The 24,827-nt window shown below is 38.9% G+C and overlaps 1 protein-coding gene across 7 annotated transcripts in view; it reads left to right on the forward strand.

Annotated features, from left to right (window-relative positions):
- The window catches only part of FRMD4B (FERM domain containing 4B), a 339,770-nt gene that overhangs the window by 91,854 nt on the left and 223,089 nt on the right, over positions 1-24,827 (forward strand). For 5 of the 7 annotated variants that reach the window (XM_068557491.1, XM_068557496.1, XM_068557494.1 and 2 more), the window contains one exon: positions 10,437-10,564. The gene's annotated coding sequence lies outside the window, so the exon portion shown is untranslated. Of the gene's footprint in view, positions 1-10,001; positions 10,074-10,168; positions 10,299-10,436; positions 10,565-24,827 lie in introns of those variants that run through there. The other 2 variants (XM_068557497.1, XM_068557498.1) reach the window with 2 other exon arrangements.

Raw genomic sequence — 24,827 nt, forward strand, 5'->3', positions numbered from 1 at the left:
AAGAGTAATTGGAAGTGAAAAGAGCAAAGCTTTTCCCTTTGCTGAGATCAAGTTAATTCAATCTCAGCCCCTTCCTGCAAATTCAGGTCCCCTAGGTTCTTAGAGCGTTAGATGAATGTATAGTAAAAAATACAAAGCAAATAAAATGTGGATATTTTCTACCATATTACTGCTTTCATTATTTTTAGTTTAGCCTCTAAATATATTTGATTTTTATAATCTGAATATTTTATGTCTTTTTATAAATCTTTTTCCAGGTTATATTTTTCAAAAATTGTTTCTAAAATAAAGCAAGTTTTTGCACATGAGAGATAAAATTACTTATATCTCTTACCTCTCAAATTGCCCTTTGCAGAAGTTATATAGATGGGCAATAAGCATGTTAAAAGATGCTCAACATTATTAGCCTCAAGGAAACCCACATTCAAACCACAATGAAATACCACCTCATACCTATCAAAATGGATAAAATTAAAAGACTGACAATACCAAGTGTTGGTGAGGACCTGGAGCAAGTGGAACTCTTATATGCTGCTGGGAGGAATGTAAAATTGTAAAACCATGTTGGACCACAGTTTTCAGTTTTTATAAGATTAAAAATACCCTTATCATAGGACCTGGCCATTCCACTCCAAAGTATTCACAGAAAAAAAAGATGTGATACACACACACACACACACACACACACACACACACACACACACACACACTGGAATGCTACTTGGCCATAAAAAGAATGAAATTTTGCCATTTACAACAACATGGATGGACTTGGAGGGTATTATGCTAAGTGAAATAAGTCAGACAGAGAAATACAAGTACTGTATGATATCATTTATATGTGGAATCTAAAAAATACAACAAACTAGTTGAATATAACAAAAAAGAAACAGACCCACAGATAAACAGAACAAACCAGGGCTTACCAGTGGGGAGAGGGGAGGGGGGAGGGGGGAGGGGGGAGGGGCAGGATAGGGGTAGGGGTTTTAGAGGTACAAACTATTGTGTATAAAATAAGCTGCAAGGATATATTGTACACACAGGGAATATAGTAAATATTTTGTAATAACTATAAATGAAATATAACCTTTAAAAATTGTGAATCACTATGATGTACACCTGAAACTTACATAATGCTGTACATCAACTATACCTCAATTAAAAAAAAAAACCCGACAAATATCCATCAGTAGATGAATGGATAAACAAATTGGGGTATAGCCATACAATAGAATACTGTAAAATAAAACAAAACAATAAAAAAGAACAAACTACTAATATGTGTAACAACATGAATGTATCTCAGAAATATGCTGAGTGAAAGGAGCCAGATGCAAAAAAAATTCAGACTGTCTAATTTAATTCGTATGAGATTCTAGAAAAAGCACGTCAATATACAGTGACAGGAAGCAGATCAGTGCCTTCCTGGGGCAGAGGTAGGAGGTAAAGGGGAGAATGGAGTATGGAGGGACATGAAGGAACTTTTCAGGGGATGAAACGTGCTATATCTTGATTGTGGTGGTAGGTACAGGAATATATGTATTTGTCAAAATCCAATGAACTGAACACTTAAAATGGGAGTATTTTATTGTATGTAAATTATACCTCAAAAAAGTTGATTTTGAAAATGCCTTTTGCAGTATCTCTCTTGTTGGTTCATTAACATCTCTAGACGACCTAAGATCTTGATTCTAAATCAAGTTTCCGTATTTACTCATTGTGGGATTGTGACTCGCATACTCCATATATAAAATAGGTATAATTACTACATTTGGCCAAGCTTTTGGAATTGCCCTGAGGAACAGAAGAGATGATGAATGTGTAAAAGTGATTTTTGAATCATGATACTCTGCAGAAAATTGGCTGTCACTCCCACTTTGTAGTTCACTCTGCAAATCAGAGTGAAATTACCTTGAAATGGTGCCCCATCTAAAATTTCAGAGAGTTGATCCTCTTACCTGGGCCCCAAATGAACTCTCCCCATACTGAATGCCAGGCCAGAGCACAGAGAATCCTAGCAAATTTTCTTAGCACTTTAAAAATATCCGCCTGCCTCAGTCCGTGTGACATACCGATCAACCCACTCAGACTCTGAACCCTTCACTTCCAACGGTGACAACCTACACAATTGTTCCCCCAAGTCAAGACACACTGTATGAGTCATCTTAGCTTGTCAGCTAGGTTTAAGTTTCATTTGACGTCTTCGAAGAATCTTCTGTTTCCAGAGCAATGAACTCTATGTCGGAGGCTAACCTAGTTGTGGGTAACAACGAAGATATTTATATATAGAGAGAGATGTCCCTTCTGCAAATTAACAACTTGTCTTCTGGGCAAGGAATTGACTTTTAACTCTGAATGGACAAGGAACATTGAAAAGTTGGGCCCTGATTTAATCTGAAGCAACACACGCATTCATTTGACAAAAAGTCACTGAGTATCTACTATGTGCTTTGTTCTAGGCCCTGGGGCTTTAGCACTGAATAGGACAAGCAAGATTTTCCTCCTCAAGGAGCTTACATTCTCTCTGGGGGGAGGAAACCAGCAATCAAACAATGTGACTTCAGGATCCTACAGGATATAAATAGGGGGAGAGAAAACACAAATATAGGTTGATAGTATTTAGGATATAGTGGGCAGGGAAGGTCATGTGTGTTGGGTTGGAACGATGAGATGGAGCCAGCTGTGGGACAAGCTGGAGAAACAGTGATCTAAGTAAGCAGTGGGGACGGCAAGTTAGAACGGGCTTGGCAAAGGAAGGAAGGAAAAGGAGGCCAATGCGAGAAGTACTGAGGGTGAAGGGAAGATTGTCATGACATAAGGTTTGAGAGGTGAAGAGGGGATGGAATTTGTTTTATTCTGTGAAAATCAGGAGACCCTGAAGAGTTTTAAGTGGGGGAGGGAAATGATCTAATATATATATATGGCCACCATGAGAAGAAGGAATTGACTCAGGCCCGGGTCAAGGGGGGCAGTTAGCATGAAGGCTGCGGAAGTAGTCTACGGGAGACATGATGGTGGCTTGGACTAGGAATGGCATTGGAAATAAGGAGAGAAGAACAAGTAGAGGGAACGTGTTTCAGAGGTAGTGCTGCTGGGATTTGATGAATGGGAAGTGGGGTGATGAAGAAAAAGAATGCATAGTTTTATGGCTGGAGCAACCAAGAGGTGATGGGAGTCTTTCTTAGGAGACCACCTGGAGTGACTGCTTACGGTGTCTGCATCCTTTGTCTGCCCTTAGAGCAGTGACCTAATTACTCTGAAGACTGAAACAGCAGTAAGTATTTGTAAATAATCTATGTGATGGGAACTCTCTGGTTGTAAAGACTATATCATCTCTCTTCTCTGATTCGCTAGACATGCTAATAAGTGGGTGCTGGAAATGTTAACTTCTAATCACAACCTTCTTTTGCTAAAGCCATTTTCAGCAGACACCAGTTCAGGGCAAGATCCAAACCTCTCTGGCTTCTGTTGTTTACTGCTGGTATGTCACTATTCACTACATGCTCACTGCAGGGAGAGGGCGCTGATGAATTTACATTTGCTCTGGGAGACTTTCGAGAAGGTTGCCTATTTTTGTTAATTATGGCTTGTGAATTACTTTGTCAGAAATCTTGAAACCCAGATGTCTAAAAAAATTATGAGGTATTATTAAATATTTAAATATTGCTAATTTCTCTATGTGGTATGCGATTTTGGCTGAGATTGGATCTTTGGGCTGTTTAGTTCCATGTTTATCATCTTGCAGAGAGTCACAGATCCAGTTTTGCCTATTAAAGCAAGTTTTAAATTTGTTTCAAACAGTCTGTTGGACAAGCAAGTGTGGAGACCTTGTTGTTCGTTCTCTATTCATGGGCAGTAAAGTAGTGAGCTTAGCACTGGAATACAAGCATCTTAGCTTGTGAAAATAATGTCTGAGTAACGGTGAGAAATGTTATCTTTTAAAATGTTTTGAATTATTTTCTTTTCCATTATAAAAATAATATATGCTCATCCTAAAAATTTTGGAAGGTACAAAATAAAACTCAGCCATAGCCCAATCATGAAGAACTCCATGAGATGTTGATGTTTCTCATAAACTGGAAGGGCTGGAACGAGCTTGTTCATGGATCTGCACCAACTTCTCCTTTTGCCTATGAAGAAACTGAGGCCCAGGGCAGCAATGAGTCTAGAACCCAGGTTTCCTCACTACCAGTTTTGAGCTGCTTCCCTGATAGTTTATATGGCTTCATAAGTACTGCACATTCTTGGGGGGGGTCTCACTGGAGGCACAAGGATCTGCTACCCCCTTTTTAAAAAAAAAAATTTTATTTAATTATTTATTTATTTTTGGTTGCATTGGGCCTTCATTTCTGCGCGCGGGCTTTCTCCAGTTGCCGCCTGCGGGGGCTACTCTTCCTTGCGGTGCGCAGGCTTCTCACTGCAGTGGCTTCTCTTGTTGCAGAGCACGGGCTCTAGGCGCGCGGGCTTCAGTAGTTGTGGATCGCCGGCTTTGGAGTTCAGGCTTCAGTAGTTGTGGCTCACGGGCTTAGCTGCTCCGCGGCATGTGGGATCTTCCCGGACCACGGCTCGAACCCGTGTGTCCTTCATTGGCAGGCAGATTCTTAACCACTGCGCCACCAGGGAAGCCCCTCCCCCCACTACTTTTTGAGTAAAGCGCCTGTGACACATCTTGTCACTGAGCATACATGTGGCTCCATCTGCCCCCTGGTGTTTGGGAGGCTGAATGGTCTTTTCTTCTTTTTGCTTCTTCCCCGTGGTTCTTAAGTAAGGATGGCATTAAATTGCCTTGATCTAGGTGAGTAGTTCTTAAAGAATGGTTTTTGGACTACCGCATCAGAATTATCTAGGGTGCTTGCTGAAAATGAAGACTCCTGTGCCTCAACCCAGGTTTGTGGAATCACAGCCTCTAGGGGTGGGACTGGGAATCTGACTTCTTAAACTCAGAGCCACTGAAAAATAATACTTTGTCAAGAGGAATAAAACTTTTTATATTTTATCATTCAAACTGTCTTCTCTGTGTTGGATAAATAGAGAGATGGATAGATATATAGATAGATGGATAGATGTATAGCTGTTTGTACACGGATAAAAAGTTTCTGTTTCCATGCAGAGAAACTGTTAATGGTTATCTCTTAGGTGTAAAAATGGGATGAATGGGAGAGTGGGGCTTTTTCTGTTCTAAGACACTTAGAAACCTGGATACACAGACCATAGATATGTTTAGAATTCCTAAACACATTATAAGTATTTGTGCAGTTAAGCTGTTTCTTTGAGAGACTAGAAATATCTATGTAATATTATTTAGTTTGCTAGCGTGTGTATGGCCAGTGGGAGAAAGGGAATACTCCTTAGTTGACATAAGAGGACACAGAAGGAACAACCAGGGGGCTCAGGGGAGATCAGAGTTAGTTCATTTATTCACTTACTCATTTATTCAGCAAATATTCATTGAAAAACACCTAGTGTGTGCCAGAAACTGTTTGAGGTGCTGAGAACACAGGAGAGAACAAGTCAGCAGCGTCCCTGATCATGTAGCACTTCTAGTCTACTATGGGGAAACACCAATAAAGAGTTAAACAAGATAACTTCAAATGGTGACAAATGCTGTGAAGAAATAAAGGAGCTGTGCCATTATGAGTGATCAGAGGGCCATTCTCTTGTGGACAGGGATGGTCCCTCAGAGGTGACATCTCAACTGAGACCCTAATGGTAAGAAGAAACCAGCCAGGGGCATACCTGGGGAATAAGGTTCCAGAAAAGGGAAGCTGCATGGACAAAGGTCCCAAGGTGGATTAGCTTGTTGAGTTTGGGGTACATTAAGAAAACTTGTGTGGCTAAAGCTTAATGAATAACAGAAGACACAAGATAAAGTTTAAGAGGAAAACAGCGCCAAGCCACATATTATAATCATGCCAGAGTAAGGAATTTGAATTTCATTCTAAGTGTAATAGAAAGTCCTAACAGAGCTACACTGAGAGAGGGATGAGTTGATATGTTTAGATTTGGGTTTTTAAAAAATCACTGCAGCACTCAAAATTATGTAGAAACTTACAGTAAATTTTAAATAGATGTGCAAATACTTGGAAATCATAAAAGAACTAAAGAAATGGCAAGATATACCATATACATGGAAGGGGAAGGTCAATATCATAAAATGTCGATGTTTACAAAAAAGTATTTATAAATTCATTGCAGTTCTAAGCAAAATCCCAACAGCATTCTAAAATTTGAGTGGCAGTGTAAAAATTCACGAATTTAACAAGGGAGTTTTGCAAAAGGAGAAAAAAGAGTTAGGACTCCACTAACTAGCAAAAGCTATTATAAAATCTTAGTAATTAAGATACTGTGTTTTTGGTGAAAGGGTACAGAAAAATAGATGAGTGGGGCAGAACAGAGAGCCCAGTGATGAGCTGAACAAAATGAATGTTTCTGTGTGATGCAGGAGGACTGGGAAGTCCCAGTGGAAAACATGGGGAATCAGGAGTAAATGGTGTTGGAACAATTGGTTTTCCATAAGAAAAAACTAATGATACTTTTTTCTGTGAGTCTGTTACTTTTTTGTGGTATTCACTAGTTGTATTTTTTTTTTTAGATTCCACATGTGATATATGGTACTTGTCATTCTCTGACTTATTTTACTTTACATAATTCCCTCCAAGTCCATCCATGTTTGTTGCAAATGGCAACATTTTATTCTTTTTTTATGGCTGAGTAGGATTCCATTGTGTGTATATATATATATATATATATACACACCACATCTTCTTTGTCCATTCATCTGTTGATGGGTAGATGCTGCTGGTACTACTTTGAACTCCAAGATGTGACCACTTTTTTTGCTTCATTTCTCTCTTGCCCAAAAGTTCTTCCTAGTGTAACAGTTGCCCCTGTTGCTTCCTTTGTCTTCCAAGTTATGAAGTTGTCATCTAAAGAAGCCAGGAATTTGTCAGCTGCTCACACTTTTAGCAAAATGAGATGCTCAACTGATATCTAAACAATTTATCCCCATCCCTCCAGTTATGCCCCCACACCTTTCTTTTTCTGAGCATTTTGATTATTGTGGTAAAATATACTTAACATAAAATTTACCATTGTAATTATTTTTAAGTGTACAATTCAGTGGCATTAAGTACACTCACGATGTTGTACAACCGTCACCACCTCTGTCTCTAGAATCTTTTTCATCAGCTCATACTGAAACTCTATGACCATCAAACGGTAACTTCTCATTCCTCAGTCCCCTCATCCCCCGATGACCTCTGTTCTACTTTCTCTATGAATTTGACTCTAGGAACCTCATACAAGTGGAATCAAACAATATTTATCCTTTTGCATCTGGCTTATTCCACTCTCTGTAACGTTTTAAAGATTCAGTCACATTGCAGCGTGTATCAGAATTTCATTCTTTTTAAGAATAGATACTATTCCATTGTATGTATATACCACATTTTGTTAACCCATTCATTCGTTTATGGACACTTGGGTTGTTTCTACCTTTCTGCTATTGGGAACAATATAACAGATAATGCAGCTATGAACATGGTGTACAAATATCTATTTGAGTCCCTGCTTTGAGTACTTTCTGGTACATACCCAGAAGTGGAATTGCTGAATCATATAGTAATTCTATGTTTAATTTTTGGGGGATCAAGTGCACAGTTAACTTTGGCAAATTAAAGAAGGGGGCATGAGATGCTGTCCTGAATCTCCCATTTCCTGGTTGGTCACAGTTCCTTCAGGTATCTCACCATTCCCAGAGTGATTCTGTTATTTAAAAATAATGGGGTTATTGTAACTCATCCATCCTAATTCATTGAGACTTGCAGTTCTTTGCTCATCCTCAGATACCTAATAGCACAAGTATCTTTCACTAAATTTTATGGGTGAAGTTATATGCTCTAATTGCATTTGTGTATTTGGTACGTCCGAAGATCTTAACACACAGCCCTCACTCATGTTAAGAGTCATGGTAGAATATATTTCCATAACGCTCTTAGCTTGCCTTTTCTCCCTTCCTTTCTTTAATCTCCTTCCAAATACCATCCACTCTGTTTCTATTCATAGGCTTTGGGGTTTTCAAATTGATGCATATTTACTTCGTGTATAGTGCTGTTTGTTACAGGCAGGAGTCATTGTGCATGGGGCCATGGAATCAAAAAACTTACTAGCTGTGTGTAACTTCAGACAAGGAATTATATTTCCCTGACTCAGTTTCCTCGTCTTCACCATATAATAAAACCTATATTACTTTCGGAGTTTCTAGATACATCAGAGGCCACGTAAGTGGTGTACCCAACTCTGGCTTATGGTGGGTGCTCGATAAATGGTAGTTTTCTAGGCAATTGGGAGGTATCCGTTCATTTCTCTTTTTTCTGTCCTTGTGATCCGAGCTGACAGAAGCTGTTCAGTCTTTGTTAACACAACTAAAATAAGTAAGGGACTTAAACAGTTCTTTATACATGATGCTAGATGCTGCTTGTTATATCATTATTTACAAGGAGCTTTTGTCATCTAGTGGACACATGACAGTTGTGGAGAGATGGTTCAATAAAGCAGAAAATATACGGAGTCGTTCCAGCACCAGTTTTCCCTGTGTGCATAATCTTTTGCAAATCACTCTCTCTCTCTCTGAGTCTCATTAACCTGTAAAGTAGGGGCTTGGACTCTTAACACATGCCTAGTATATTCTATCTAAGCCCAGTATTTTACCTAATAGTCTTGGGGACCAAGGGGATGACTGGGTGTGGGAGGTCTTCATTCTGATTTAGGATGACCCAAACCACTACCCCATCCCCTCACTCTCTACCTACATTACACCCTATCAACATCAGATTTCACTATGTAGATTTAACATAGTTCATATTTTAATGTTTAATTTTAAACACCTAACATAAAATTAGCCTCTTACTAGCTTTAAGAGATACTTTCCTCCTAAAAGGATATTGAAGAAGATTGCCTACAAGAAACTCCCAACCTACACAATGCTCTCGTTGTAGATGAGTTCTTAGAATATCTAGTTACCGAGTCCAAGCTCATACTGCTTGCTGCACTAGAGACCAATAAATCGAGAGACAAGTTGTTGGGGCAAGGAATAGAGACTTTATTCAGAAAGCCAGCAGTTTGCGAAGATGGTGGACTAGTGTCCCAAAGAACCTTCTTTCTTAGCCCAGTTAGAATTCAAGCTACTTTGATACAAAAGGGGGAGCGGATGTGGTTGGTGGTTACGTACTTCTTGATGCCAGAATCCTTTGTTCTTGCAGCTGTCTACATAGATCTGGTCGTAATGTTCCTATAAACCTCCACAACCAATGTTGTTCTTTGTTCTGCAATTTTTTATCTTTATATGAATGGAGAAGTGTTATACCTTTAAAAGTAGGAGCCTTGAGAATGGGCTATAATGTCTATTTCAGGCTATAGGCAACATTCTTTTACAGAGGCAGCATGACTAAGCACAAGCAACAAAGCACAAGGGTTAGAGCTAAAGGAATAAACCCAATATGGAGTCAGGTTTGTTCTTCTCTCTTACAGTTCCTGTTAGAAAAGATGGATTTGTCCTATGGCAACAGTAAGGAGAGAGCAGATAAAGGTGCTTGTGAAGGAATCATACTGAGTTCTTTCTACTTCCTGTTGCCACCTTCCACCTCACACCTGTGTCACATCTAGAGGAGTTGAGGGTCAGCTGGGATGGGCTGTGGGGTCCGTTGAGGACGGTGCAACAGTGGAGATGCATTGAACCACGTGGCACAATGATGAATACCACATCTGCTGCCACTGCCCTCCTCCTCTTGTCCAGTTTTCACACCCTGCTGTGGGCAAAACAGTTTGGGCCCACAGTTGACAAGCGAGAATTGTCCTTCCCGACTGAAGGAGAGCTTCTGGGGAAAAGCTGTTTTCTTTTAAAGGCAGAATAACAAATCCATATAAATGAGTGTATCTTATGGCGCAATACACACACTAAATTTCATCAGTATTCATGACATGTGCTTCATTCTCTCCACAACTGACATCTGTTAAAAACTAGATTCAGGAGTAAACCATCCTGGTTTCAGCAATTCTGAAACACAGATTCTGAGGTAATATTTTATTGAGTTCTCCCACTCTCACAGCCTTGATTTTACAACTGACTGTAGCTAACTTTTAGTGCTTTAGCGTCTCCTACAGAGACAGAGGCTAGCATTCTATATTCAATGAAAGGCATTATGTGAGAAGCCAAATCAGTATCAGGTCTTTAGTTGTTAAGGAGAGCCTCCTTTCGTCTGTACTTTGAGATAGCTCTATTCTAAATCTCATCTAATTAGGTGAATTTCTAAAACTGTGATTAAACTGTAGCCAATCAAAGGAAAATTAGAAATAAATTAGAAGTCCCTGATTTGGGATGTCTAGTTCTTTCCTATATGCCTACAGAAATCAAGGAGCTGCTCCCCTCTGTGTTTCAGGTTTTGATGAGAAATCCAGAAGAAAGAATGTGTGAAGGAAAAAGATGACATCTGTGCCTGGCAAACAAAATCCAAAGATAATTACAGTGAAAACAAAAGGAAAGCAAGACAGTACTTACTAGTTCAAGGTAAGCAGACATCTCTGTAAATGCTGAACTCTGATATGTTAGAACAGGAAAGTGGGTTTATGAATGTTTGTGAGTGTACATTGAGTTGTCAAATAGGGATAGGATATGATATATGATATGATCTACCATCTAAACATCTGTCTTATGAGGAATGAGGAAGAAAATCAGTAAATACAGTTAGTCTGCTACTCTCACATAAAAGCTAAGTGCCCAAAAGTTAAATGATAGATCACATTTTAAAAAGGGGTTCTCTTGTCAGAAAGAAAAAGAAACAAACAAAAAATAATAAACAATGCTTTAACTCTACTGTGCCAGAGACACATTTCCTATATTTCCAATATTCTATTTGCATGTTTGTAAAATTGTCTTTTTATTCGCAGTTGAACATTTGACCAGTTTAAGTCCACTGGGCAATTGAGCAACACTAATGATTATTTTTATATATGCAGTGATTTTCTTCCTTAGCTTAGTTGTAGTGAAGGTGTGCTTTATATCTTTTATATCAATACTTACGGGTTTGTTTTTCCATTTTTCACTGCTTTTTAGAATACAGTGAGGGGGGAAAATGAAATACTCCAATGGTTACCCAAGCCTGCCACAGTGATGACAGTGCGATAGAAACCAAATGTGGGTGTGTAGGTGGCACTTCCATGTGCTCTCTCAAGATTTTTCTGCATTAGTTGATCTCAGTAGTTCATATTTGATAGGCAAAGGTGGTTTGAAGAGTACTGATGTCTAATGTGCAAAAAGTATGAATTGTGCACAAGTAGAATGTACAACAGTTAAAGACAACGTTTTCCCAGTCTTCTCAAAATGCTGCCTCTAGGGACTTCCTTGGTGGTCCAGTGGTAAAGAATCTGTCCTGCAATGCAGGGGATGTGGGTTCAATCCCTGGTCGGGGAACTAAGACCCCACATGCCACGGGGCAGCTAAGCCCTCGTACCAGAACTACTGAGCTCATGCGCCTCAACTAGAGCCCACGTGCCGCAAACTACAGAGCCCACGCGCCACAAACTACAGAGCCCACGCGCCACAACTAGAGAAGAGAAAAACCCGCACGCCACAACTAGAGAGAAGCCTGTGCACCACCAAAGAGCCCGCACACCACAACGATAGATCCTGCATGCCTCAACGAAGATCCCGCGTGCCGCAACTAAGACCTAACGCAGCTAAAAATAAATAAAATAAATAAATAAATAAATCTTTAAAAAAAAATTCGGCCCCTAGTGAAATTAATGATAGGATTGCAATTTCCGCACGCTGGCCCCTGGTGGCGAGGACTACAGTGTGGTGGTCCAGGACATGGACTCTACCACTTACCTCTTGTGTGACTGCAGTGAAAATGATGAATCTTCCTTTGCCTCAGTTTCCTGGATTAGGGAAGGATGAGTAGATGAAATGAGTTAATGTATGCAAGGCACTTGGGCCAAGGCCAAGCGTATAAAGAGTGCTCAATAATTGTTAACTGATTTTGTTTTCATTGAGTGAAGTGTACTTCGGGGATGATCATTTCAGTTGTTTGTTTTTTGGTCAGTAGAGATGTGGAAAAGCCCAAAAGATGTCAGGGAAGTGAAGGGCGATAATTCTAACCCTGGGCGTATTTGCACTTTCCAAGAGACTGTCATCGGGACTGCCGGGCAGCAGGCGGAGATGTAAGAAAGTTAGAGGGGAGCTCGGGGCATTTCTCAGATTCTTACTGATTTATGTACTTTGAGAAGTATTAGTGAATATAGACTTAAATGATGTAGGATCTTCTTAAATCACAAATCAGGCTCTTTGCTGTAATCTGTAAGGCTTGGTGTCTGTAAGGCTTGGTGTGACCCAGTTGTGGCCATTCTCCCAGCCTCACCCCCTTAGCTCCTTATGCGCACTCTTACCTCCTTCCTGACCCTCTAAATCACACCAGCTCTTTTGCACTTGGAGCCTTTGCACACACTCAATGCAGCCTGGGTGCTTCCTCTCTTGGCACCTGACTCCTGGCCGTTTCCTTTAATCTCAGACTGGATTTTCTCTGGCTTCTCTACTCAGAAGGACCCCTTTGTGATGTTATCTTCCAAAAATATAATCCCTAGTGACATCCTCATCAACAGTGACTATGAGTGCTGTATTGTCCATATCCCTGCAACAAGGTGTATTCAGATTTTCTTCATCCTTGCCAGTCCGACAGGTGATGAGCTTGGTTATTTAAAGTTGGTATAAGGGAGGATGTGAAGGTATGCAGTGAGGGCCGAGGTTAATCATTCATTAACTCATCTTCGGAGGTTGTTTCCTTTTTTTTTTTTAAGCACAACATTGTAAATCAACTATACTTCAATTAAAAAAAAAAACTTGTTTCTTTTATAGCACTCATGATTATTGGGAGTTATTTATTTGGCTGTTCAGTTATTTTTCACCTGCCCTTTTTACTGGTAAGTAAAAAAGTATGTAAATTCTGTGAGGCCCAAGATGGTGTTTGCCTTTTCACAGTGATATTCTGGGATCCTGGTTCAGCAGCTGCAATATACAAAGTGCTCGAAAAACATTTTGGGAGTGAAAGAATGAATGAGAGAGACAGGCTTCCTGCCCTCAGGAGCACAGGTCTCGTAAATGAAATAGACGATTGCTCTGCAGTGTTAGAGGTTCAGAAATAGAGTGAGGAGGGAATCAGTGGGTCTCACAAAAAAATTAGACTCATGTAGGCAGGAGCGATCTTCTGAGTATTAACTACCAGTCAGCACAAATAAGGATCAAGTTGAGCTGGCATCGGCAATGGTGCTGGGCAGGGTTTTTACCCTTCAGCTGCTGGATTGTGGGGAGGTGGGTTGGGATTCACGGGTGGGGCTCAGGACAGTGATCTATTGCCAACCACTATGGAGGAATTTTCAGTATTTTAGCATTAGGTGCAGCTGCATGTGTGTATTTCTACTGAAATCAGCCCTGATTATAGAAACAAGCAGAACCCCTTCTGGTCCTGGAATTCTGTTCTCTGCTTTGGTCTAGAGGACTCTTGACACCCTCAAACTTCACCCCTGAGCACCCTCTGCCCTCATGGCACACCTGTACATCCTTCCTATACCTACTTTAAATTAGCAAACTCATCACCTGTCAGACTGGCAAGGATGAAAGAAATTCCAAATAATTCTTGTGGGAAAGATATGGACAAAAAAGCTCTCACAGTCTCTGTTGATAAGAATGTCAATAGGGGTGATATTTCTGGAAGCTAACTTGGGAGTATCTATCAAAATGTTAAATGCTATTGACCAGCTAATAGCACTTTTAGGAGTTCATCTTCCAGGAAAACTGGTAGAAATGCAAAATGATGTATGTACTAGTATGTTCACTCTAGCACTGTTTTACTGGCAGAAATATGGCAGCAGTTTATACGTCTGTTGTTAGAAAAGTAGTAAATAAATGATGGTACTTGCATCTACTAGAATAATGTGGCTTTTAAAAATTTAGGATAGATAGCTAAAATGTATTAAGTAAAAGGGAAAAAGGCTGCCAAAATTGTGTATACCATGATCATGTTTGTTAACAGCAAATGAACACAACCCAAGTGTCCCTCAGCAGATGAATGGATGAGAAAAATTTGGTATGCAATGGAATATTATTCAGCCATTAAAAGGAATAAAGTTCTGAAACAGGCTGCAACATGGATAAACCCTGAAAACATTATGCTGGGTGACACAAAGGGACAAATATTGTATGATTCCACTTACATGAAACATCGAGAATGGGGAAATTCGTAGAGACAGGAAGTAGATTAGACATTACCTGGAGCTGGGATGAGGGAAGATGGAGAGTTGATGATTAATGGATACTGTTTGGAGTGATGAAAAAGTTTTGGAAGTAGATGGTGGTGATTGTTGTACAACAGTGTGAATGTAATTAATACCACTAAATTGTACAGTTAAAAATGACTGAGGGACTTCCCTGGCGGTCCGGTGGTTAGGACTCCATGCTTCCACTGCAGGGGGCATGGATTCGATCCCTGGTCAGGGAACTATGACCCTGCATGCCACGCAGCACGGCCAAAAAAATTAAAAAGAAAAATAATCTGCATGTTCTGATGATTCTAGAACGATAGTATTAAAAAAAAATGAAGTGGCAGGTTTTATGTCATATATATTTTACCACAATTAAAAAAAACTTTAAAGAAAAAGCAAATGAACAGTCACAAAATAAAAGCAGAAAAACACATGCATGCATGCATGCATGCCCACGCACACTGTATAATCTGGAAAGATGTGTTTGGATTGTTGATGGTGGTTATGTCTAACAGATGGAATTAGGGAAGAACAGAAGAAAATTTTGTCCTATATACTTGTGTATTTTTGGCACTTTTCACAGTGAACATATATTTTATAATTTTTTAATTGAAGGTTTTTCTTTAAAGTTGACCTGTGGTAAAATCTTGGAGTTGGTACAATTTTCTAGCTTGTACAACCAAAACAATCCTGCAAGTCTGTTTGCAGTTGAATTTGCTTGTGTCTCACATCCCTGTGCAATGTTTAACCTAGAGTGAGAATTTAATTATAGTTTAAAACACTGAGTGGTTTTCCTTTTCTAGATTAAATTATTTCTTGTGGAAAAACAGGCTCTCAATATAGAAGGAATTTGGTCTTCTGACTCCCTCAGTGAGGACCAACTCTTCTATCTAGTAATTTACTGTAAAGCAGGATGCTTCTATTTGTAGTTTTACATCCCTTTCTTTGGTATTTAAGGCATGTTGGCTGTAAAAAAAATGAGCCTCAATCTCAGAACACCGAAAATTTTTTGCATAATAAGAGATTTTCTAAAACCCTAATAAATTGTTGCAGAAAATACCACTTTAATGGGTCATCCATTATATAAAAGGTTTAAGCCCTATAATGAGATCATAAATTTGTGCAAGTAAAGAGAAAATATGGAAGGATGCACTCACCAGGCTACTCGTGTTGGTAACCTCAAGGAGATTATCTGATGGGTGGCATCAGATGAAAGATTATTTATTTTTCTTTATATACTTGTGTATTGTTGAATTGTTACAATTAGGACCTTTTCTTAATCGCTTTATTAAGGTATAACTGACATATAATAAACTGCACATATTTAAAGTGTAAAATTTGAGATCAAATATAGTTAAGACAGGATCCTCGGAGAACTGTGTGTCTTGCTTGGTATTGAATGTTCAGCACCACTTAGGCGATAAAATAAAGCAGCAGCTCAGAGCTGAGAAACCCCAAAAATAAAAAATTAAGTGTACAATTTGATGTTTTGACCTACGCATATACCCATGAAAGCGTCACCATTATCAAGATAATGAAAACTTCTGCCATTCCACAAGGTTTCTTTATGCCCCTTTGTGATCCCACCTACCTACCCTACCCAGCCCCTGTCTTGCCCCAGGCAACCACTGATCTTGTTTTTATCACTGTACAATAGTTTGCATTTCCTACAAACCCATATAAATGAAATCATACAGTACATATCTTTTTGTCTGACATCTTTCACTCAGCATAATTATTTTGAGATTCATCCATGGTATAGTGTGTATGGATATTTCATTCCTTTTTATTGTTGAGTTGTATTCCATTATATAGATAAACCCCCATTTGTGTATTTATTCACCATTGATAGACATTTGAGTTGTTTCCAGATTTTCACTATTATGAATAATGCTACAATGAACATTCATGTACAAGTCTTCATATGGACATATGCTTTCATTTCTCTTGGGTAAATACCTAAGAGTTGAATGCCTGGATCATATGGTAGGTGTATGTTTAACATTTTAACAAATATTCCAAAGTGGTTGTACCATTTTACATCCCTATCTGCACTGAATGAGAGTTCAGTTGCTCCAGATCCTTGTCAGTACTTGGTATGATCAATCTTTTTCCATTTTATCCATTCTAATAAGTATGTAAGTAGTAACTCATCGTGGTGTCAACTTGCATTTCCTTAATGGCAAATGTAGGTAATAACTCATCGTGGTGTCAACTTGCATTTCCTTAATGGCAAATTATGTTGACTATCTTTTCATGCTCTTACTTGTCATCTGTATATCTTCAGTAGTTGTGGCACGTGGGCTCAGTAGTTGTGGCTCGTGGGCTCTAGAGCGCAGGCTCAGTAGTTGTGGCGCACAGACTTAGTTGCTCCGCGGCATGTGGGATCTTCCCGGCCCAGGGCTCGAACCTGTGTCCCCCGCATTGGCACGTGGATTCTTAACCACTGTGCCACCAGGGAAGTCCAAAAAAGGAGAAATTTTAAATGTGTTTGATTTGATGTAATTTGAATTATTATAGTGAGGGACATTTAAAGATATTTGTCAGCCCTAGGAATTTTTACCTTTAGATACCTACCCCACATGATAACAAGCATATTAAAATGCACAGGGACTTCCCTGGCGGTGCAGTGGTTGAGACTTCACCTTCCAATGCAGGGGGTGTGGGTTCGATCCCTGGTTGGGGAGCTGAGATACCACATGCTTCATGGCCAAAAAAACCAAAACATAAAACAGAAGCAATACTGTAACAAATTCAATAAAGACTTTAAAAATGGTCCACATCAAAAAAAAAATCTTAAAAAAATAAAATAAAATGCACAGGTATCCCACATTAAAAATAATTTCTTACTCTATATGTTGTTTAAAAACCCTATAATTTTGCTTTTGAAACTGTTTATTACAATAAACTCATTTATTATTGGCTCTAATTTTCCAGGATTCATCATGCATTTTAGTTGATCCACACCAAATAAAAAAATCAAACCTAAAATTTATTTTTAAAAATAATGCAATTTGTGAATATGATGATTTATCAACTAATGAAGTGGACAACGTATTAACTTGTATAGATACTAACTTAAATATTTATTACTTTAGATTGTGTGGTTTTCTTTTCATATTTAAAAGTCAGTAAGTTTGTTTCCTTGTTTTTTAACTCTAGAATACTTTTTCTAGGTCCCTGGAAAATGTGTAGTTTCTAGACTTTGGATAAAATAGTCTGGTTAAAATACATTTGAAGAAAAATAGAATAATAAATTTTAAAAGAGGTACAAATAATTTTCGCAATCACGAACAGACAATCATTAGGTGTAAGTAACAGGATTTGAAACAGGTACTTGGAGACTGTCATTTAGAACACTAAACATTGAGGAATTTGATGTATTTCTTCTGGTACCTGAATTTCCTGCTGAAGTTTGATTAAAACAAAGAAAGAGACTCTCCTTAGGCTCTGATGTCTCACAAAATGATGGCTCTTATTTTTTAAAATTTTCTTATTTTTAAAATTTATTTTTTGTTTTAAAATTAATGCCTGATTTTTGTAAAAATATGCAAAGAGTAAAGTATTTTGTGATGTTGAAAATTAAAAACTCTCACCATCCACACCTCAAAGTTAACTGTTAAATATTTTTTTTAATTAAAATGAATAGACACCAGACATATGTACTTTTTTCCTCTTCAAAGCAAGAAATAACTTTAAAGTCATCAAAGATGCATATGTATATAGGAAAATCTAAATGTCAGATGATGAGTACTAGTGGTTGAAATATGTGCTCTTCCTATGGAAGTCTGCTTGAAAATCATTTGAAAATGTTAAACGCTCAACATCACCAATCATTAAGGAAATGCAAATCAAAACCACAATGAGGTACCACTTACCATCAAGTAGGATGGCTATAATATATGTATATATAAAAAAGAGTTGGTGAAGTTATGGAGAAATTGGAATCCTGTGGGAATGTTAAATGATGCAGCCATTGTGGAAAACAGTACAGAGGTTCTTTAAAATGGAATATTGTTCAGCCGTAAAAAGGAAGGAAATTCTGACACATGGCACAATATGGATGAACCATGAAGACATTATGTTAAATGAAGTAAGGCAGACACAAGAGGATAAATATTGTAGGATTCCATTTATATGCAGCACCTAGAGTAGTCAAATTCTTACAAAGTAGAAAGGTGATTGCTAGAGGAGGGACGGGGAAGTAGGGAGTTACTGTTTAGTGGATACAGAGTGTCATTTTGGGATGATGAAAAAGTTCTGGACATGGATTGTGGTGATGATTGCCCAATAGTATAAATGTACTTAATGCTACAGAACCGTACACTTAAAAAATGTTAGGTTTTATCTGATATATAGTTTACCGCAATTTTAAAAAACGTGAAGAAGAGGAAAATTTCCAAGTGTTTCCAAATTTTAAAAGTTAATAGCTTAAATACATCTTAGTGATAGTTCGCCAACATTTCATAATGGTCTCATGGCCTAAAACAAAAGTACAGTATTTTTAAAGGGGAAAAAAATACTGTTTTCCATTTAAATGATGCTTCATACTCCTGACTTCAGTGGTGCAGATTCAGAAGCAAGAAATTACTAGCCAACTGCCAGGTGCTCTTTTAAGACTTTACATTGTTAACTCATTTAATCCTCAACAGAACTAGGAGATACTGTTATTTCCATTTCACAGATGAGGACTAGGAGAACAGAGAGGTTATGAAAGATTCCCAAAGTTACACCGCTAGTGAGAGGTACAGCTGGCTGTCAAAACACTAGAAATGTGGCTTCAGAGCCTACAGCACTCTGAGTCACTCTGTTTTCCCACCTCCCAACTATGAAGAGCTTTATTATCAGGAGAGCTGTCTGTACACTGTGTGATCATTTCTAGGATTTCTTCTGGGTAGTTATACCTGAAAAGCTTGAGTGTATTGATATGCTATTAGCTTTTCTTCTGTAGAAGCCTGTGACCTGATACCTGTAAATGATTTGTCTCCAGCTGGAAATTAACATTTGTCCAGCTTTTTACTAATGCCCATCGTGAAGGAGACCCAGGAGAATGCTATAAAAATGAAAGTTTTCTTGGTTTTATCAAGGAAAGGCTCTGGAAAGGAAATCTTTATATTGGAAGAGGAAAACATGACCTCATGTTCTTTCCTTTGCGCTAAGATTGATGTCTCCCAAAATGTTAGGTTAATTAAAAAAAGAAGAAAAAAGACTTCATGTCTATGTTCAAATAATGCTGAATTAAAAGGAGTTAGAATTTCTTGAGTGCTGGACTTCTTAGGGATTTAACATGCTAATAAATACTGTGAATTGCCAGAAAGAGATATAATATGTATAATACATTAAATAATACATGAATATATACTATATAATTTAAAAATTGTTTCCCAGAGTTATTTTACCGCAGAGTACTTCCCCTGTGGAAAGTCACGCTTCCAGGAACACTTCTGGGAATAATGTTCTAGGGATTTTCCAAATCTACCACCAGGGGGCAGTTCTCCCCCTTTTATATTCTGATTTAAACATTGACCAAAACTTTATTTTCCCTCAGCACACCTGAGACAGGCTGACATTTCCAAGCAGACTTTGCTAAAAACTTTCCAGGGATGAAGGAAAGAAATAAAAAAAAGTAAGAAGTCCTATAGTCATATTTCCAAATTCCATGGGGTTGAGCCAAAGAAATAGCAAATCTGCCAAGTACTCCCGGGCCAGTATGGAATACGAGTTCTCAGCCATATTGCTTGCCTTTTTCCCTCCTGTTTCTCAGCCAAGTGGCCTTTCTATCATCTTGGCTCCCAAGAGCGTCTGTGGCCTTATGTTATCACAGCTGAGGATAAATCCCACAGACCTTTGTGTCTTCACAGCTCAAATTCTTTTCTGATTTAAATTTCTCAGGTCTGCCCTGTGATATTTCTTCTCAGTCTTGGTTGGAAGCTCTGAGGTACCTCTGTGGTGATGAATAGACATGGCAGTCCCATGAATGGTCTAATCCTGATTAAATTCGCAGTAAATGTGCCTCTCGGGTCTCATGCCAGGGCAGACATTATTAATCATCTCAGCATGCTTTCTCTGTAGAACTCAGTCTCACAATCCTTCCTGACCCTGGGCTCCAGGCAGGTATTACCAATAGAGTGCTGTTAATGTAATTGGGAAAATTCTCTCATCCAAACCTAGGATATAAATGCCACCCATCTCTGGAACTTTCTGTAGTGACTCTCTCAGATGAATGTAATCTCCCTAATTCTGTATGCAAACACACACACACACACACACACACACACAGGTTTTAAAAACTCTATTTTAGATCCACAAAAATCAAAGTCTCCACTCCAGCCCCATCACATCCTTATCCATACCTTATCTGTAGCACACTGTACAGGTGCTGCACTTAATTGGAAGAGGACGGTTGTTACATCCAGCACATGCCAGAGGCTCCAAACTGAGCCCATTCTGTTGTTTAATTTCTGATTGTAATTGATATCATGTGACGTTATGTCCCATTTTAATTAGCATGTCCTTGGAGTTGCCTTTGTATGAGCTGCTCAGGAAACACCCTGTGCTGTGTCAAACTTTAGCAAAAGCCTAACCTATTAATATTTTGGTAGGCTTTGAAACTATCTTCTGACAGGTGGGTTTTTTTAATGCTGAGAATTTATTTTAATAAACATATTTATACTGATTATGTCATTATATTTAATTTATATTTATATAGACATAATATTTAATTTAATAAAGAGAGCAGTAGGAGGTCATCATTAAGGGTAACCTCTGGAGTTAGACGGGGTTCAGTTCTCTGCTCCGCCACTTACTTGCTTTGGAGCCTTTGATTAATTACTACTTAACCCCTTATGAGAAATAAAGATAGTAACAACACCTATCTTGTTATGGTTTATTTATAAAATAAATGTTACTGTGCTTCTGCTTTGTACCAAGTATTAAACATCTTTGGGAGGACTGAATGGAATCAGGCAATTAATTCGTCTAGCCCTGAAATGATCCTGTTATTACTCCTCTTTTAAAGTACTCATGTTTCAGCTGAAGCCATCATGAACGGTGGGGGAAAAGGAAGGCCATGCCTGTCCTTGAATTCCAGACCCATGAGAGATGAGATTCAGGTGGTAGGCCAACAAAGTCAATATTTAATTTTTAAATTGTGCGTTGAGGGTGGACTTTCCCAGTGGCTAGTGGGGGGCTGTTGTGTGAAGAGAATAACTGCTTCCAAGGCTGGATTCCAGTGTCGCCCTTCCCCTCAGGGGAGTGTGACTGAAAATGATGACCAGCAAGTTCAACTTTGCTGTTAATTCTTTGGTTTCTGTTTCCTGCTAAATTTAACTCCATCCACATTCTTATGGCAGCAGAACTGATGAACATTTATTAAATGTCCTCTCTGACCAAGACACGCTGAAATCAAAAAGGTGGTGTACTTGAGGAGTTTACAGGGTAAGGGGGTGGTGACACTGATGTACTGGGTAATTATTAGGGAAACGTTCTGGAAATACTATAAATGAGAAATGAACAACTGAAGAGAGAAAGCAACACTGGGAAAAACTGAAAGACAAAAGAAACCTTTTAAAGCTCTGGCATGTCTCCCACCTTCCCATTGGCCTGAGACATGGTCCAGTCCCAGTGGTAGTGAGAGAGCCGGGGCTGAAAGGTAGGTAAAAAAAGGAGGACTGGAGGTAGGAAGAAATAAAGGCCATTATACTTAAAGTTCTGATTACAGAGGGTAAAGTTAATATCAACAGCATCCGTGGTTTTTATGTTGCTTGCATTTAATTTGTGACTTAGAATCTTACATTCATTCTTTTAGCCTTGCCTCTTGAAATGAGCTTCAGAAATTAACCCCCCCCCAAAAATTAAAAAAAAATAAAATAAAATAAAAAAAAGAAATCAACCCAGTCCACCCAAGCAAATTTCAAATTCATCTTTTTATTTTCAAAAGAGTTGCTTTTATTTCAACTATGAATTTCCATATTAGGATTTAAGGTTGTTAACCTATATCTTACGTTCATTCATGTGTCGTAAACCAATAATTTGGCTTTTGACAATTGAAGAGAAACTTTGTATCTCATTCGTTTAATATTTATTTATTTATTTACTTACTTATTTACTTATTTATTTATTTATTTATTTAGGCTGCGTTGGGTCTTAGTTGCAGCACGCGGGATCTTCCTTGCGGCTCGCAGTCTCTTCGTTGCCGCGCGCGGGCTTCTCTCTACTTGTGGTGTGCGGGTTTTTTCTCTCTCTAGTTGTGGTGCGTGGGTTCCAGGGCGCATGGGCTCTAGTTTGCGGCACGCGGGGCTCTCTCCTTGAGGCGCTAGAGCTCAGTAGTTGTGGCGCGCGGGCTTAGTTGCCCCGTGGCATGTGGGCTCTTAGTTCCCTGACCAGGGATCGAACCCGCGTCCTCTGCATTGGAAGGCGGATTCTTTACCACTGGACCACCAGGGAAGTCCCCGTTTAATATTTATTTTTGATTGTCAGTCAAGACAAGGATTTCTTCTTATGTTTATTGGCCATTTGTATTTCTTACGAAAATTGCCTGTTCCCATCCTTCTTTTTGTATTGATTTGTTGATTACATTAATAAATGAAGAAATAATTGATTCGAAGGTGACACACCGAGGTATAAGCCATGTGTCCTAATAACACAGTCCCGATCGCAAAAAGGTTCCAAGTAATCGGAGAATGTGAATTCTCAGCTTCTGCCTAATCTTTATAGTTGGTGCCTCGGGGTGTCCCTCCCTCTTGGAGACAGTCTTGAGCTCACAGATGGCTGTTTCCCCCTTCTGATGAGGTGTGCGTGGTCTCTGTGAGCCATTGCACGGGCCGGTTGCACGGGGCGGGAGAGCAGCATCTTTGCCGTCCTGGCAAAGTCCCAGAGAGGAGGCAGGTGGGGCTGTGTGACCACCGTCCTCAACGGAAGGCAGCGGCAACATTTGCCTGCAAAGGTGCACAGCTCCATACCCACCATCAGTTTTAAGGAAAGGAGATGCACGATTCCTCTGCCAGTCTGGGTTGGTGATTGCATCTTATCCATTTCTATATCTTACTCTCTGGGCCAACGTTAGTTGGGATGATGGTAGAATAAATGATAAGTGACTCTGTTTGCCCCAAATATGGTTTCTCTTGGCACCACACTCTAGGAAAGGGGACCCCTTCCATAAACTGAATTCCTTCTCAGAGGAGAAAATAATGTTCAAAAAAGAAATTTAAATTAAATTATTTTTAAATACACTTATTAAAACACTTGTGATATAATAACAAAGGTGCTTATTCATTAATGCAATAAATAACAAGATCTAGTGTACCGTAATTTCAAAGGAATCAGGAGTGTAAACCGTATTTTGTGATACAGACGAAGACTGTAATGTGATGTAAGAGTATCTGTGATTTCTCTTGGAGACCAAGTGATGTTACTGCTAATATTTCTGTAGGTTGTTACTTCTAGTCGCAACTGAAGGAATGCTAAATTTTACCTAGAAGTTAGCGATAATTTTTAAATATGTAATTTTTATACTAATTTAAGTTCTATCCTTAAATTCTGTTCCAGCATCTGCTGGGGGTCATGGACCCCTGACTAAAATCCCTTGGTTTCTAGGCTGGGGTAGGGGAAGGGGTGATTACAAAGGAGCCTGGGGGAATTTTTTGAGGTAGGTAGAGCTATTCAGTCTTGATTGTGATGGTGCTTAAAGGACTGTATATGTCTGTCAAAAATGGAGAATTTTATGGTATGTAAATTAGAGAGAGAAAAAGAAAGGAAAGGAAGAAGGGAGGAAGAGAAAGATGGAGAGAGAGAGAAAGATGAGTATTGCTGCTAATAAAAGCAGACACTAAAAATCCCTTTGTATTGGAGCTGGGTTTCTTCCACAGTTATCCAGTGCTTTCTGGAATGAAACTCCCTGAGTTCAGATCCTGGCTCTGCCAATTATTTGCTGTGTGACCCAGGGCAAGTTACATGACATCTCTGTGTCTAAGTTTCATCATCTATAAAATGAAGGTGATAATAACTGTGCCTACCTCGTAAGATTTTTTGAGGATTTAATGGATTAATATTGAGTGCTTAGAATAGTGCCTGGCATATAGTAAGCGCTGTGTTGTCGTCTAATATTTAGAAATGCTTTGGTGAGCGGCGAGGGTCACTATGAAGAGCTCAGTCAATGCCAGTGATTACATCAGTAATCACAGAAAGGTTGTATTTGGTCAAGGGAAGTCAGTCACTAACAAAAAAAGTATGTGTATATGTGTCCCTAAGACATATCAACTTGCTTGTTGATATTCTCCTAAAAGTATTTGAAATATCTTTTTTTTTTTTTTTTACTCTGCCTGAACCTCAGCTCTCAGATGTATCAGCTTCTAACATCCTCTTCCGTTTTCAAATAACTTCCCCTGCTGGACCACCTCACGTGATGTATTTCCAAAGGGCAAAGCCAGTGCATTTTATGCAACGTTTGCAAATGAAAATCATACCCAAGGACATATAATAAAGGTGACAAGTCTCCTATAAAACCCTGGTTGACTTAC

Source organism: Eschrichtius robustus, chromosome 12, assembly GCF_028021215.1.
Source record: "Eschrichtius robustus isolate mEscRob2 chromosome 12, mEscRob2.pri, whole genome shotgun sequence".
NCBI classification, from domain to species: Eukaryota; Metazoa; Chordata; class Mammalia; order Artiodactyla; family Eschrichtiidae; genus Eschrichtius; species Eschrichtius robustus.